A 12,134-nucleotide genomic window follows, 5' to 3' on the forward strand; every position below is an offset into this window, starting at 1 on the left:
CTCGCGGCTAAGAAACGCCGGGACTGGCGGCAGACATGCACCCGTTTAAATGCAACCCTACTAATCAACTTGTCCAAGTTCTGGTCGGCCTTCCGTCGCCTTACCGGAACTAAACCCTCCCCCTATTATCCTCTTCTCCATGATGATCACCCTTTCCCTGACTCCCTTAGTAAGGCCAATCACTTTGCCTCCTACCTCTCCGATGTATTTTCCGTCCCCGATGTTCCCCAGTTCGATTACTCCCTCTTCCCGGATATCCGCAATCGAACTGACACCTCTTCCCCTCCCCTCGCTCCTGGCTTCCAGTACTTGGACAACATTACACACACGGAACTCAATGCCCCTATCACTACACAGGATCTCATTGCTACCCTCCGCACAAAACGCAACACCGCTCCTGGTCACGATCGTGCCACCTACCGTCACCTTCGTGAAGCTCCTGTCTCTTTCCTCTCCACCCTGGCCAGGCTCTACAATGTAGTCCTGTCCACCGGTTACTACCCCGACCTGTGGAAAACCTCCCGTATCCTCATGTTCCTTAAACCTGGCAAACCGCCGTCCGCCGTCTCCTCCTACCGTCCCATCAGCCTTACCTCGGTCTTCAGCAAGGTCCTAGAATCTATCCTCACCCGCCGCATCCACCAGCATCTCCGCCAGCACCGCCTCCTTCCCGTCACCCAGTGTGGCTTTCGGCCATCCTTCTCTTCCGACGATCTTCTCCTTCACCTCACTCATCTCCTTTCCGAACAGCTTAATTCCCGTCGCTCCGCCATCTTCCTCTCACTTGACCTCGAACGCGCTTATGACCGCGTCTGGCATTCCGGTCTCCTCTTCAAGCTCCAAACCTTTGCCCTTCCCATTAACTACGTCCGTCTGATCGGTTCCTTTCTCTCTCGCCGTCCTTCCTATGTCACCATCCATAACACCGATTCCTACACCTTTTTCCCCTCTGCCGGTGTGCCCCAAGGCTCCGTCCTCTCCCCCCTTCTGTACCTTTTGTACACGGCGGACATGCCGCCGCCGTCGCCCCCCGTCCACCTCCTCCAGTTTGCCGATGACACCGCCTTCCTCGCCCTTGCCCCCACCCTGCAACGCTCCCAACGCCTTCTCCAATCCCATCTTGACCGGTTCACCGCTTGGTGCAACCAGTGGTTGCTCAAGGTCAATCCCTCCAAAACCCAGGCGATCATTGTAGGCAAAACCACCCCTTCCTTCCGCCTCCTTGATTTCTATCTCACCGTCTATGGCCGTCCTATCGCCCTCACTCCCACCCTTAAGTACCTTGGCGTCACCCTCGACCGTCGCCTCTCCTGGACTCCCCATCTCCAGACAATCCAAGCCAAGGCACGTTCCCGACTCCGTCTCCTCAAGCTCCTTTCCGGCCGCACGTGGGGTCTGGACCCCTCCACAATCCTCCACACCTATAAATCCCTCATCCGCCCTATCCTTTGTTACGCCCATCCAGCCTGGCTCTCCGCCCCCCCTACCTTCTATAAATCCCTCCAAATCCTTGAACGCCATGCTCTCCGCCTTGCCTATCGCATCCGTCTCCCCTCCCCCACGCGGATCCTGTATGATCTCATCCCCTTCCCCCACCTCCTCCTTTTCCTTGAAAGGATACGTATCCTGTACACCTCACGTAAACTTGATCCTCCTCACCCGCTCATTTCCCCGATCCTCTTCCACCCCCGCCCACTGCCGCGCCTGTATTCTCACGTCCCACCCGGTCTCCATCTCTCCACCCTCCATACCCTCTCCCAAGGTGGCTTCCGCCAGCTCCCTCTCCCTGATGATGTCCTCGTCCCCTCCATCTACCCCTCCTATCAACTTTGACCCTGCCCCGCCCCCCCACTTCCCGTGTCCTTTCCTTTCGGCACCCTCCCTCCCTTCTCTTCTCTTCCCTTCTTTTTCCGTCTCCCTGTCCCCTCCCTTCCCCCTCTTCCCCCGGGCTTCCTCTCCCCCTTCCTCCCTCCCCCCTATCTCCCCTGCCCGTGGCATCTCTGCTCTCCCCTCTCGCTCTCCCACTCCCCTTCCTCCTCCTCCTCTCTTGGCAGGTCCCCGGACTCGCACACGTATAGTGAACATTCGCGCGCCGGAGATCGTCGCCTTTTGTGTCTCGTGTGTGTGACGTCGTATAGTGTTTTTGGTGTCCGCCGTCCCACTCCTACGTTCACTTGTGCCGTCGGACTCATTAGTGTTTTGTGCGCCGTGCCGACGTGTTTTCCGTGTTGTTATCGTCACATGTGAACGACTCCGTGTTTTTTATGTCTCTGTGACCTCTCTCTTTTGCCCGTCACTTTGTTCTTTGTCATTCACCATGTTTTATACTCTTGTAGAACGCTATGGCTGAAGAGCGGCGTAATGTGCCGCTGCCAGCCTACCTGAGTTGTACAGGTTTTAAAATAACAATAAAGTAAAAAAAAAAAAAAAAAAAAACTGTAATAGAGATTCGAGGGTTGGATTCCCTCTCTTCTTCATCGAAGAGTTCCACTGCCTGGGCTACTCTCAGGGTGCGCCTTCGACGTGGAAGATCCCTGCCGTGTTGTCTGCTTGCCGTCACCGCCGCCGCCGCTTGGTCGCCGCCTTCCGGTCCTTGCAGCCGCCGCAGCCGTCGCCACCTGCCGGGGCTCGCCGCCCCCGCCTGGTCGCCGCCTGCCGGTGCTCGCCGCCGCCGCCGCCGCCGCCGCCTGCCGGGGCTCGCCGCCGCCGCCGCCGCCGCCGCCGGTGCCGCCGTCCTGACCCTGGTCTACGGCCGTCTTCGTCTTCATCCGTCTTCGTCTTTGTCTGTCCCCAGTTTCTGTCCTCTCCTCTTCGTTCTGTTCGTTCTTGTTTCTCTCTCCCGTCATGTCCACCCCCACCACCACTGTCACTACTACCACCACCGCCATTGTCTATACCTCCCCTTCCGCCGCCTCCACCACTATAACTTGGTGTGCCCAGTCCCACCCCCCTCCTTCCATTCCACCTCTCCTCACTCTCCCTTCACCCTCTATCTTTGTCGCCCCCTCTCCCGCTTCTTCCTCCCGCTCCTCTCGTTCTGATCCCTTCCCCCCACTCCCCCAGCCTGTCACTGCAGCTCCAGCTCGGGTGATGGCCCGTCGGGCCACTGCCCACGCCCAGCTCTCCCCGTCACCTTCGCCATCACCGCCGCCACTGCCACCGTCATCGTCATCGTCGCCGTCGCCTTCACCGTCACCGTCACCATCTCCGGCGCCGACTCCGGCCCCGGGACCTGCCCCTCCCCGCCACATTCCCGTTGTTCCCATCCCCCACACCTCATCCACCGCCGTCAAGCGCCCCGGTGGCACCCCTGCTTCCTCTGCTTCCAAAAAGGCTGCGCCTCGTCCTCCTTCCCCCACCCATGATGCCATGGAAGTCTCCCCGCCTGTCCCTGCCCCCTCATCCTCCTCCTCTCCCCCTTCCTCCTACCGCTACCTCCTCTCCCGTCCTGATCCCTCTCTCCATGAAGCCCGGAACCTCGCCCTCTTCCTTCGCCAGCATTGTCCTGGTGCCCCCATCTCCCTCCTCACTCCTCGCCGAGATTCTGTTCTCATCTCCTCCCCCAGCCCAACCCTCCATACTGACATCCTCTCCCGTCTCCCCATCACCCGTTTTGGTCCCAACGCCTCCCTTAACCCTGCTCCTTCTCCATCTCCTACCCGCCAACCCCAACCCCCGCGTCGCCCGCCGACCCTCACCGCCGTGATCACGCGGCTCAGTCCGTCGATCACGGAGGAGGAGGTGTTGGTGGAGCTCCAGGCCCATCCCACGCTGGAGGTGCGGGCGGTCCGCCGCATTTTCAACTCGGCCGGCCCCACCCGCCTTATGCGGGTTTTCTCTGAGGACGCCCCCTCCATTGACCGTCTCCTGAAGGAGGGTGCCCTCCTCTTCCACCAGCGGTACAAGGTCGACCCTTCCCGTTCCCCTCCTCAATCCCTGCGCTGCCAGAGGTGTCTGCGCTATAATGCGCACCCCACAGCTGAGTGCCGCGAGGCCCCCACCTGCCCGCATTGTCGGCAGGCGCACTTCCTCCGGCAGTGCGCTAACCTCCAATCCCCTCCCTCTTGTAATACCTGCAATCTCCCTCATCCCACCTACTCTTAAAAGTGTAAAGCCCGACCCCCTCAAACCACTCCTGAACTCACCGTACCTGTCCGTCCTCTGGACGCCCCCACCCCTCCTGGCAATTCCCTTCGTCCCCCACCCACCGCTGAGGACATCATCAGGTTCCTCACCATCGTCCTCCAGAATGTTCATCCCTTTCAGCGCCCTCACACCCTCCAGCAGATCTCCCTTGCTGCCCGTTCCATCTTCCAACTCAAGATGTACGCCACCTACTCCAACAACCAGGCCCATTTCACCTTCTCCCGTCTTGACACCCTCGTTTAAATCCCAGTCATGGCGCGACAGCAACGTATCCTTTTCAACAACATCCGCTCCCTTCCCGCCAACAAAAACCTGTTCCTGCACACCCTTGCCACCCACCGCGTGGATGCCTTCCTCCTCAATGAAACCTTCCTGCAACCCCACCACACAGTCCACACTTCGCCCTACCTCCTTCACCGCTTCGATAATCCCCTCCCGATTGCGCGTGGCGGAGTTGCCATTGGTCACCACCGCCAGATCCCCGTTCGGCTCCAACCTCTCCTTCCCGACCCCACCGAACACCTGATCCTTAGTCTCTTCTTCCCCGGCCTTACCGTTACCTGCGCCACCATCTATGTCCGCCCCAACGCTCCTATTCCCTTCGACTTCCTCTCCCACGTCGATCGTACCTTTTCCTCCTACGTGATCGCCGCCGACCTCAACATCCATAGTCGTTCCGCTGCCCAGTTACGGCGATGGCATCGGTTCCTCTCCACCCTTCAAGGTGACCTCGTCCCCATCCCCCGGCATACCCGTCCTGAATCCAACTCCACTCCTGATGGTATCCTCTCCTCCCCCAACCTCCTTGGCCGCAGAACGGTGGATGTCCTGGAGCCTATTGGTAGCGACCATCTCCCTGTCCTCCTCACCGTTTCAGACGGTCGTCACCCTCGCCCCGACCCTCGTACTGACCCTCCCCCTAAGTATGTCCACGACTATTCCCGAGCCGACTGGAATGCCTACCGGGATACCCTTTCCACCCAGGTCGATAGCCACCCTCTCACCTACCACCACCCTGACGATGTCACCCATGCCGCCTCGTTTCTCCAGCGGACCTTGTCTGAGGCCGTGGAGGCCCACGTTCCTACTGTCGCCATCCACCCCCACCGTCCTACCTTACCCCCACAGGCCGTTCTCCTCCTCCATGAATCCCGTCGTCTCTACCGTGCCTTCCTCCGCACGCGTGACCCGGACACACTACGACGCCACCGGCAACTCCAGCGACACGTTCGTAATTTGCTCGCGGCTAAGAAACGCCGGGACTGGCGACAGACATGCACCCGTTTAAATGCAACCCTACCAATCAACTCGTCCAAGTTCTGGTCGGCCTTCTGTCGCCTTACCGGAACTAAACCCTCCCCCTATTATCCTCTTCTCCATGATGATCACCCTTTCCCAGACTCCCTTAGTAAGGCCAATCACTTTGCCTCCTACCTCTCCGATGTATTTTCCGTCCCCGATGATCCCCAGTTCGATTACTCCCTCTTCCCGGATATCCGCGATCGAACTGACACCTCTTCCCCTCCCCTCGCTCCTGGCTTCCGGTACTTAGACAACATTACACACACAGAACTCAATGCCCCTATCGCCACACAGGATCTCATTGCTACCCTCCGCACAAAACGCAACACCGCTCCTGGACACGATCGTGCCACCTACCGTGACCTTCGTGAAGCTCCTGTCTCTTTCCTCTCCACCCTGGCCAGGCTCTACAATGTAGTCCTGTCCACCGGTTACTACCCCGACCTGTGGAAAACCTCCCGTATCCTCATGTTCCTTAAACCTGGCAAACCGCCGTCCGCCGTCTCCTCCTACCGTCCCATCAGCCTTACCTCGGTCTTCAGCAAGGTCCTAGAATCTATCCTCACCCGCCGCATCCACCAGCATCTCCGCCAGCACCGCCTCCTTCCCGTCACCCAGTGTGGCTTTCGGCCATCCTTCTCTTCCGACGATCTTCTCCTTCACCTCACTCATCTCCTTTCCGAACAGCTTAATTCCCGTCGCTCTGCCATCTTCCTCTCACTTGACCTCGAACGCGCTTATGACCGGGTCTGGCATTCCGGTCTCCTCTTCAAGCTCCAAACCTTTGCCCTTCCCATTAACTACGTCCGTCTGATCGGTTCCTTTCTCTCCCGCCGTCCTTCCTATGTCACCATCCATAACACCGATTCCTACACCTTTTTCCCCTCTGCCGGTGTGCCCCAAGGCTCCGTCCTCTCCCCCCTTCTGTACCTTTTGTACACGGCGGACATGCCGCCGCCGTCGCCCCCCGTCCACCTCCTCCAGTTTGCCGATGACACCGCCTTCCTCGCCCTTGCCCCCACCCTGCAACGCTCCCAACGCCTTCTCCAATCCCATCTTGACCGGTTCACCGCTTGGTGCAACCAGTGGTTGCTCAAGGTCAATCCCTCCAAAACCCAGGCGATCATTGTAGGCAAAACCACCCCTTCCTTCCGCCTCCTTGATTTCTATCTCACCGTCTATGGCCGTCCTATCGCCCTCACTCCCACCCTTAAGTACCTTGGCGTCACCCTCGACCGTCGCCTCTCCTGGACTCCCCATCTCCAGACAATCCAAGCCAAGGCACGTTCCCGACTCCGTCTCCTCAAGCTCCTTTCCGGCCGCACGTGGGGTCTGGACCCCTCCACAATCCTCCACACCTATAAATCCCTCATCCGCCCTATCCTTTGTTACGCCCATCCAGCCTGGCTCTCCGCCCCCCCTACCTTCTATAAATCCCTCCAAATCCTTGAACGCCATGCTCTCCGCCTTGCCTATCGCATCCGTCTCCCCTCCCCCACGCGGATCCTGTATGATCTCATCCCCTTCCCCCACCTCCTCCTTTTCCTTGAAAGGATACGTATCCTGTACACCTCACGTAAACTTGATCCTCCTCACCCGCTCATTTCTCCGATCCTCTCCCACCCCCGCCCGCTGCCGCGCCTGTATTCTCACGTCCCACCCGGTCTCCATCTCTCCACCCTCCATACCCTCTCCCAAGGTGGCTTCCGCCAGCTCCCTCTCCCTGATGATGTCCTCGTCCCCTCCATCTACCCCTCCTATCAACTTTGACCCTGCCCCGCCCCCCACTTCCCGTGTCCTTTCCTTTCGGCACCCTCCCTCCCTCCCTTCTCTTCTCTTCCCTTCTTTTTCCGTCTCCCCATCCCCTCCCTTCCCCCTCTTCCCCCGGGCTTCCTCTCCCCCTTCCTCCCTCCCCCCTATCTCCCCTGCCCGTGGCATCTCTGCTCTCCCCTCTCGCTCTCCCACTCCCCTTCCTCCTCCTCCTCTCTTGGCAGGTCCCCGGACTCGCACACGTATAGTGAACATTCGCGCGCCGGAGATCGTCGCCTTTTGTGTCTCGTGTGTGTGACGTCGTATAGTGTTTTTGGTGTCCGCCGTCCCACTCCTACGTTCACTTGTGCCGTCGGACTCATCAGTGTTTTGTGCGCCGTGCCGACGTGTTTTCCGTGTTGTTATCGTCACATGTGAACGACTCCGTGTTTTTTATGTCTCTGTGACCTCTCTCTTTTGCCCGTCACTTTGTTCTTTGTCATTCACCATGTTTTATACTCTTGTAAAACGCTATGGCTGAAGAGCGGCGTAGTGTGCCGCTGCCAGCCTACCTGAGTTGTACAGGTTTTAAAATAACAATAAAGTAAAGTAAAAACTGTAATAGAGATCATATGAAATGAAATTGTTACCTTCAATTTTTGGAGGCTACGGATTAAATGGTCCGTGCCTGAAAACTGGTTACAAAGAGACGCTTTGACGGTACAGCATAATTGCATTTTTAAGATCATCGGCATATGTCGTTGCTTAAAGTCAAATCTGGCTGTATTTCTAGTCTTTGCCTTTCGAACAAGTCACAAACAATTTTGGAAAGCTTGTATCGAGTTTACTGTAGTGCAACCCAGGTTACTTTTACTTTCCTGTTTATTTTTCTTCTCTGTCCAACTTGCAACTTAATCCACTTGCTCTTTGCATGTTAGTTTAGCTTTTTGTATCGAGTTACAAGCATCCTTCAATCTTTGTTTTAGATTGCAGCTTTATGTGGATCAAGTGTAAGTAGCACAATGCTGCCATCCAAAGCAGGGTGCTTCATGTCAAAATACTTTCCGCGTTTCGTCTCACCCAGTGGATCTCGTGAATTATGACGAAAAGTGCTAGTTAAATGACACGAATATATGCTTTCGTACCAACTGGTTCGGGATTAGTCTTCCCTCACTCCCAGTAGCGCTATGACAATTTTTTTCTTTGTGTACGGCGTCAGCCTGTCCATTGCTCTCAGTTTTGGAAATCCAGGCTAGCAGAAGACGGCAGGTGGTGTAATGGAGGCGATTCTAACTCCTCCACCTGCTCGTATTGTAGAGAGAGAGAGAGAGAGAGAGAGAGAGAGAGAGAGAGAGAGAGAGAGAGGGAGAGGGAGCGACACGTCTGCCCACAACAGCTCCCGAGCCGGCGCAGTGCGACAGCATATCTGGTCGCTATGGGACGGCAATTGACTTGTGTCAACAACTTAAATGAAAGACGAGGACCCACAGCCCAATATACTTTTAATTCTGTTTTACTCTATGGACTTGCCAACTATTTGTGATGGTATTTTGTCTTTTTAGTCCGTTAAATTTCATGACATAGATTTTACAACCTGATGATGAGAGCATTGTCTCTTGAAACGCGTTGTTAAAACATATGTATAAGAATCGCAGTTGAATGCTAACAGTGTTGCACCGATGCACCAGCCTGCGTGTCAGAGTAGCCGGCCTCACATAGTACGGACTGCCGCCGACAGATGGCATGGCGAGCGCTGCAAAGCATAAGGCTTTGTATAGTGGAAGAATGGCCCTGGTGATACAGTGCCTTCTGCAGCACATTTAGCCGTGTATATTAAACAAGTGTACTCAGCCGTCTAATGTACTGCTAAAACTGGTTAGTAGCTTCAAATGATGCCATGTCAGATATTTATTTATTTATTTATTTATTTTTACTTTATTGTTATTCTAAAACCTGTACAACTCAGGTAGGCTGGCAGCGGCACACTACGCCGCTCTTCAGCCATAGTGTTTTACAAGAGTATAAAACATGGTGAATGACATGAACAAAGTGACGGGCAAAAGAGAGAGGTCACAGAGACATAAAAAACACGGAGTTGTTCACATGTGACGATAACAACACTGAAAACACGTTGGCACGGCGCACAATACACTGATGAGTCCGACGGCACAAGTGAACGTAGGAGTGGGACGGCGGACACCAAAAACACTATACGACGTCACACACACGAGACACAGAAGGCGACGATCTCCGGCGCGCAAATGTTCACTATGCGTGTGCGAGTCCGGGGACCTGCCAAGAGAGGAGGAGGAGGAAGGGGAGTGGGAGAGCGAGAGGGGAGAGCAGAGATGCCACGGGCAGGGGAGATAGGGGGGAGGGAGGAAGGGGGAGAGGAAGCCCGGGGGAAGAGGGGGAAGGGAGGGGACAGGGAGATGGAAAAAGAAGGGAAGAGAAGAGAAGGGAGGGAGGGTGCCGAAAGGAAAGGACACGGGAAGTGGGGGCGGGGCAGGGTCAAAGTTGATAGGAGGGCTAGATGGAGGGGACGAGGACATCATCAGGGAGAGGGAGCTGGCGGAAGCCACCTTGGGAGAGGGTAAGGAGGGTGGACAGATGGAGACCGGGTGGGACGTGGGAATACAGGCGCGGCAGCGGGCGGGGGTGGGAGAGGATCGGGGAGACGAGTGGGTGAGGAGGATCAAGTTTACGGGAGGTGTACAGGATCCGTATCCTTTCAAGGAAAAGGAGGAGGTGGGGGAAGGGGATGAGATCGTACAGGATCCGCGTGGGGGAGGGGAGACGGATGCGATAGGTGAGGCGGAGAGCATGGCGTTCAAGGATTTGGAGGGATTTATAAAAGGTAGGGGGGGCGGAGATCCAGGCTGGGTGGGCATAACAAAGGATAGGGCGGATGAGGGATTTATAGGTGTGGAGGATTGTGGTAGGGTCCAGACCCCACGTACGGCCGGAAAGGAGCTTGAGGAGACGGAGTCGGGAACGTGCCTTGGCTTGGATTGTACGGAGATGGGGAGTCCAGGAGAGGCGACGGTCGAGGGTGACGCCAAGGTACTTAAGGGTGGGAGTGAGGGCGATGGGACGGCCATAGACGGTGAGATAGAAATCAAGGAGGCGGAAGGAAGGGGTGGTTTTGCCTACAATGATCGCCTGGGTTTTGGAAGGATTGACCATGAGCAACCACTGGTTACACCAAGCGGTGAATCGGTCAAGATGGGATTGGAGAAGGCGTTGGGAGCGTTGCAGGGTGGGGGCGAGGGCAAGGAAGGCGGTGTCATCGGCAAACTGGAGAAGGTGGACGGGGGGGTGACGGCGGCGGCATGTCCGCCGTGTACAAAAGATACAGGAGGGGGGAGAGGACGGAGCCTTGGGGCTCACCGGCGGAGGGGAAAAAGGTGTAGGAATCGGTGTTATGGATGGTGACATAGGAAGGACGGCGGGAGAGAAAGGTGCCGATCAGACAGACATAGTTATGATATTTAGCGACAAATTCAAGGTAAATGAGTCGATAAATGTTTGTTGTGGCGAGCATGAAACAGTTTTCCCCCTGCTCCTTTATTAATATCGAAAACAGAGTTCGCAGTTCTTGTTGTGGTATCGAGTTTCAACACCTCTTTTCGTAATTAACATAAAATTAGGCCACCGAAAACTGTGGCGACGACGACAACAACTCGCCGAATCTATATAGTGACAAGCACCTGAGCAGAAACTTCCGCAATAAACGTGAAGACAAACTCAAAGTGAAAATATTCTCTGATAGCTATGGACCTGAAATTGCAAAAATACGTTACAGTCATTGTATAAAAGCAACTAGTCACGTCAAACCAGGTGCACCCGCCCAAGAACTCAATAGAAACTGAAAATGATCGTCATATTGTCGTCATAGCTGGAGCCAATAATGTATTTAAAAACGATCTCCACAGTGCAACACGAAACCTTAAGACAATACTAAATTCAACAGAAGAGAAATCAGTTTTTGTAGTCGGAATTCCACATAGGCATGACCTTTCGGAATGGTCCTGTGTGAACGTGGAAATCATAAAAGCAAACAGGCAATGCTCAAAGGCTTGCATTTTTGCAACCAAGAAGTAATTGCTGCTCTTCCAGTTCCTTGCTTGACGCAAGCAGAGCCTGAAGAAATGGTTACTTCTATAGCAGCAGTAGAGGCGGAAGCAGCAATTGTGCCTACACACATAACAAACGCTGCAGCAGGTAACTGCAGAAACAGCCCAGAAGGTGAAATATGAAGCAGACCAGTGCACTGTCAAAGTTGAAAATTGGTGTAAAGCTAATCCCCTTTGTGTCAACCGAAAAAAAAAAAAAAAAAAAAAATACAATACCTGTATGTATCGTGGAATAATAACACTGAACTTGAGCAGAGCTCAAATGCTGTTAATTTCTTTGGAATCTCTATTGAATCAAAATTATCCTGGGGTAGCCATATAGAAAATGTGGGAAGCAGCATTTGCAAAGGAATATTTGCTCTAAGAAAGCTGCATCTTTGTCTAAACGTGCCAGTACTTAAAGTGGTTTATTTTGCTTTAATACACAGTCACATTTCCTATGGTACAATACTGTGGGGACATCAATGCATGGCAGCTAATGTCTTCAAACTACAAAAGAAGGCAATAAGACTGATATGTAGCTTGGCACCCAGAGTTCACTGTAGGCCAAGCTTTAAAAAATTACTGATTATGACCCTGCCGTCAATATTTGTACTACAGTGTGTAATGCATATTAAGGAAAACTATCCGAGTTATCAACAGTATGACATGAGACACAATTATAACACAAGAAACAAGCAGGACCTAGTTTCTTACTGATGTAACTATAAAAAAAACACAAAAGTGCTTCTTATAAAAGTCCATAAAATTTTTTAATGCCATACCCCAACATATCAGGGATCTTCCAATTCAACAATTCAA

The sequence above is a fragment of the Schistocerca piceifrons genome, chromosome 11, assembly GCF_021461385.2.
Source record: "Schistocerca piceifrons isolate TAMUIC-IGC-003096 chromosome 11, iqSchPice1.1, whole genome shotgun sequence".
Lineage (NCBI taxonomy): Eukaryota > Metazoa > Arthropoda > Insecta > Orthoptera > Acrididae > Schistocerca > Schistocerca piceifrons.